Below are 6,000 nucleotides of genomic sequence, written 5' to 3'. Positions count from 1 at the left end.
TAAAGCGGAATGCCGGGTGAGGGATCCGAGAGCTTTTCTAAGTGCGACCAGTGCGATGCTGATGAGTAAGACCATACCAAAAATCATTCTTTGCAACCCAAGAAGGACCAACCCAACTCTTCGTAGCAGCTCTCGGGGTTACACCAAATATTTCCCTCAAAGTAGGATAGGACAAGACGGTTTCTTTGTTCATTAACTAAAATTTAAATGCTAGTGGGGTCACACTCAGGCACCTGCTCAACGGCGGATAAGAACTCCAGCGTGAATCTCCTATATGTCTCAGCCTTTTTATGCAAAAACTCACTCAACCCAGCCGTTCTCAACAACACTTCAACCGCCTCAAGGACTCCCAACTGACTGAAAGCTTCTCGGTTAAAAAATTTGGTCACCCGAATGGTTCTATTGGGGAGTATAAGGGCTCTCCAGTGTTTCTTTTGAGCCTTAGTTATAGTACATCCCATATAATCCCCAGCTAGACGGTCGGCACTAGCACGTGAGAGGCTAGTGCTAGCCTTTGGGGTAGTTTTTGTAGCTTTTCAAGGCTGGTTTTTTCGATTTGTGGTCATTTTACGACACTTTTGCAACCTGTAACAACAATATAGCAACAACAACACACTCCCAACTCCAATTCAGTAACTCCAACAGGGCAACTCCAACGATAATAATAACAGAACAACCACACTAACCAACGACAATTAAAAAAACCTCGACAACACCCTCAGAATGTCAGCAAATAAACTGCTAAACACAACAATTTCAATCCACTCTATCTAACAGAACCCGTATCACACTCGCAATTAAACAACAGTTCCGATCAAGAATAAACAAAACTGCTGGTAATTTCAACAATACAGTACCCCCTCACAACCCAATCCAATACAAAACATGAAGCCAACGCAATTATAAGGACTCAGAAGCACGCTACTTTAGGCAATGAAAATCCGAATCAGTGTAAGAAGGGAAGTAGAACACAATAGATGCGAGAACTTACAGAACCGTGCGAAATCAATCGTGAAGAACTTGAAACACCCTTCGACGAAGCAAAACACAGAACCACACCCAAAATCGTCTTAATTGAAACAACAATTTAGAATTCCAGAAATTAGGGTTTCAAAACCCCCAAATTAGCATGACAAGTGTATGCTCAATCTCGGAATCGAAAAGCTCGAGGTTCAGGTTAGAATGACGAGTATTATGCATAAACCTACACTAAAACACAAAAAAAATTAATACCAATTCCCTGACAACGACACCAAAAGTTGACAGGCTAAAGTCGTATGCCTCAAATTAACAATTTATATCACTTAAATCCAAATACTAAACAGTAGTAAAGCGGAAATAAGGGTCGAATCCAAGGGAATCAGATTAACAATTTATGCAAATTATACTGTAGAAAAAGTCGATCTTTAATGTAATTAAAGATCGTAGTAACAGGGGGGGTTGAATTGATTGTTTAAAGAACTAAAACGAATAACTAATACAAATTATGTAATAAAGCTAATGACTTGGGGGTGTATAAAATAATTTAAAAGGTCTCGGAGTCAAGCATATATATCCACACTCAATAATAACAATTGATCACTGTAAGACGGTCTCAATTACTAAACTTGATTACTCTATCGTGAATGACAAATTCCAATTCTCCTTACGAAAAGTTAATTAAAATAAATCACGTTCTTAATCAACCCTAAATGCAAAACAATCTTAACAATCCAGTTCAAGATTCAATTCAATAGCAGCAATAAAATATAGAGAACTCGATAGTTAGATATTTATGTGAATCGCTTCTAAGTACTAATATCAACGTATTCCATTCAATATTAATTCCTAGTCGTTACTAGCGTAAAGTTAATTAATAATCCCTATTCAATTAAGAATACTAACATTAAAATGAAGAAAACGACTACTAGTTTTACACCTAGCAATTATCAATCAACACCCATAAATTTAATAACCAATTAATTCACAATAATCAAGATAAGAAATTAAAATATTCAAATTCACAATCGTATTAAGAGCGCTTCAATTGTTTGAACCCAAGATAAGGAATTAGTTACACATAGTCTTGAAAATAACAGTAATAATAATAGGGTTTCTCTAAAGCTGCGTAAGTTTTCTTTTCTAAAACTCCGCTAATAACTTATATAGTGGTGTGGACGTGTGTCGTCGGGTCACATCCAATCAAACACATTTATAATACTCAACAAACTACTAGTTAGCGGTAAGTCGAGGTCGATCCATGGGACGGTGTGCTCTGGGCTCTAAGTCTATCTATCTCAATTTATGCTAGTGTCACGATTTGTTTTGGTTTGTAGTTGTGTCCTAGATTAATGCAAGTAATAAAGTAAAACAAGCAATAAAAGGAAGGATGTAAACAAATGGTTAAAGGTGCTCGGATGTCATGGGGTCATAGGGGATTCATGGCGTTGATCATACAAGCATGTTTACAAGGTTGCAAGCAATTAATGTTGTGGGGGAACCGAGTTAGTTTATGTCTTACGGTTCTTAGGAAGAGTTGGGTGTAACACCCCCATACTCCAAGTGCCTTACCAGGACCACTCAGGTATGAAGATATTACCATCTCGGTTACCTGAGGCATGATATTCATAAGACAATAAAGAAACAACTTAAATGATATAACTTTAGTGAAAAGTACAACTGAAACCAAATCCCAAAATACGGGTACAAGTTCTTAAAACCAACTGTCTCTTGAAATTTGAAATGTCATAAAACTAAAAGACTACAAATGGAAGACTTCTATCGTCGGACGGTGGCACATCCCAGCCTATCCCAAAGACTCAACTCAAACTCGCTCAATTACTGCTTACTATCCCCGAATGGATCACCGCAGGTTTACAAAACAACAACCCGGGTCAGTACTAATCACACAACTCAATATATCAACAATAAGCTAAACAGACAGCTTAACCGTCACACACACACACACACAACCACACCAATCCCAACAATCTCAATCACCGACTGTCCACTGGACCAGCCCTACCAGTGGGGGACCACAGCCGTACCCACCAAATCCCCGCTCCTCATAATGAGCGATAACCCTGTCCATTAATGTGCACATCCCTTTCCGTGGCGTGTTCCACGAAGGGCGAAACTAGGGCATGAAGCCACTCCCGCAAGTGACTCCACTCAGCCGAGAACGCATCTCGAGAACCAGAGAACAATTAATCACAATCACAATCACAGCTGTCATAATACAATTACTATATCAAACAATCAATCTCAACACATCAACAATCATCCCATTATGGGACTAATACTGAGTAGGAAATCCTACCTGGAAAGCACAACTATCAGACGGTCTCTACAGTTGTATCAAAAAGCTTCTTCTACGAAACCTCCTCCTATCATACAACATACAAATGCTACCAAATCACAAACTACTCAAAAACCCCCAAATCCCTAGATTAGGGTTTAACCAACTTAAAGGAAAGACAATAAAAAGGGTACATAGATCTTACCCTCGACACAAGGATCTCAACGGTATAACAAACGATGAAAACCGACCATCCAAACTCCGGGATTTGCTAACAATGCGATTAAGATGATGAACGTACGTGCTTTCTCTCTTTGACAGTAAATTAGGTTTTGCAAAAGTGTTTAGAATGATGACGGAAAAGATTATATATCGTAATCGCATAATTAACAAAACCCGAGAAAAACTCCCCGTAAACCGGCTACTCGATCGAGTATCTAAGGTACTCGATCGAGCAACCCCTTACTCGATCGAGTATCATAGCTACTCGATCAAGTGCCCAACAGGTCCGAAACTATTTTAAAACGCAACTTACCCTTACTCGACAGAGTAAAGCCTACTCGATAGAGTACCCAGAGACTTATAAATACGGAGTATTACAGTCTTCCCTCCTTAAAAAGAACTTCGTCCCCGAAGTTCAAACCACTACTAAACAAAGGTACTCCCACAACACTTCCGACTCAACAACCAAAACAAAACTCAACATAAAACATGTTACTAACCCAACTCATCCCGACAAACATACCGACACAACATACAAAAAGGGTATAAAACTCTTAAAAACTCTTCGCGATCATCTCCTACCCCCTTAAAAGAAACAAGGTTACGTCCCCGTAACCATACATACCTGATCAAAAAGAAAAGGGTAACGCTCTTTCATAGCTTCCTCTGGCTCCCATTTAGCTTCCTCAGTCTCATGGTTAGACCAAAGGATCTTAAGCAAAACTGTCTCACCACTCCTAGTCTTCCTAACCTTTCGGTCAAGAATTTGCTTAGGCACCTCAAGATATGATAAGGACTCATCTAGCTCTAATCTCTCTGTCTCTAAAACATGTGACGGGTCACTCACTTCTATGGGAGCATCACCTTCTACTCCGGTAATCGATCAACTCTTGCATTATCCGGAGGTAACTTTTATTTCCGATACCCATAGAAATACATTTGTCAAGTTTGCTATGAAATCAATTCAATCCACCAAATTCATATGTAAAGATGCCTTGGAGAAATTGGGTGTTCTTGAACAAATAAAAGCCTTTTTCAATGCCATGGGTTTGAAGAAATTGTTTGAAACAAAGGAATCGACATACCCCTCCCTTGTCTTGGAATTTTTAAGATCTTTGAAAGTCACCAAAGTTGAGGATAGGGAAAATCTTGAGTTTCGTCTAGCTAACATTAGTAGACGCATTACCTTTAAGGAATTAGGTGAAATTTTGGGTCTTAGCGATGAATCGAGATATCTTAAGCATTATGGAAAGTATGACCCCGAGCCTCTTTGGGAGGCAATCTCCGGGAAGAAATTTGATGATTTTCATGCTTGTCGTGCTCTTTTGGTCCATCATCCGGGCATAAGAGTATGGCACAAAGTTGTGGGAAATACCATAATTGCTAGGAAAGACACCAATCATTTCACAAGACTTGATTTTATTCTCCTTGAATCGGCTTTGAATGTCGGAAGAATCCATACCAAGCCTTTCAATTCTTTGAGGCTATTGGTTGATAGATGGCTCAATGTTGAGAGTGGGAAGAAGGGTACAACCGTTATTGTTAATGGCGGCCTAGTCACAGTCCTAGCCAAGCACTTTGATCCTAATTTCAATAAGGATAGCAAGTACAAGGCAAAGGAAGGTGGCCATCTTATTGATATGCACATTATGATCAACAAGTTCAAGTTGGTTGCCCATAACCCCCTTGACACTAAATATGGATGGCTAACTAGTGAAGCTAGATCGTTCACCTTACCCTCGAAGATTTGCCGCCTAAGTGTCCACCGGACCAACTATCTACTTCCCCTATCCGAAGAAGCCGAGTACATCATTCAACAACAAAAGGGTGATCATGAAACCCCCTCCTCTTCCATTGTTATACCGCCTTACCCCTTTGTGTATGAAGAGTTCAAGCCGGAAGGAGTTGAAATTGGGAAAGACTATGTCACTCTTCTTATGCAAGCAATGCACAAGCAAGCTTATGAAGATCGGAAGAATGCAAATTTGGCTCAATATCCTCCCCTCCTACATTTAGCTAGGCAAGGACTCCTTGATCCATCTTGTCCTTTGCCTAGTTGGGCGGATAAAGAAGCCTTGTTTCCGGGTGCATCTAGGTACATGGTGGGAGATAATGAGGTTGTTGGAAATGGTGAAGAAATTGATGATAATATTGAGGAAGAAGCAAGTGGAGATGGAGAAAGAGATGGTGAAGATGATGATGAACAAGATGATGGAGAAAGTGAAGAAGAAAGTGACAAGGAAAGTGGCAATGTGACCACTTCTCATGAGGGAAGTGGTGATGATGATAGCATGATGGAAGACTAGCAAGCCTTGGAGACTCCTACACTCCCATGGTTTGTCTATATCTCTTTGTATTTTATTTCATTTTGATCATTGTTGGTTTAGTCCTAGCAACATCAAAGGACTCACACCTCGGTTCCATTGAGGTGTTCTTCTTTTATTGTTCCCATTTGTAAAATCCAAAATGACAATCTAGTTTCATGCATAGCATAGTGTGTG

This window comes from Silene latifolia, chromosome 1, assembly GCF_048544455.1.
Source record: "Silene latifolia isolate original U9 population chromosome 1, ASM4854445v1, whole genome shotgun sequence".
Lineage (NCBI taxonomy): Eukaryota > Viridiplantae > Streptophyta > Magnoliopsida > Caryophyllales > Caryophyllaceae > Silene > Silene latifolia.
This window is presented reverse-complemented; position numbering follows the sequence as displayed.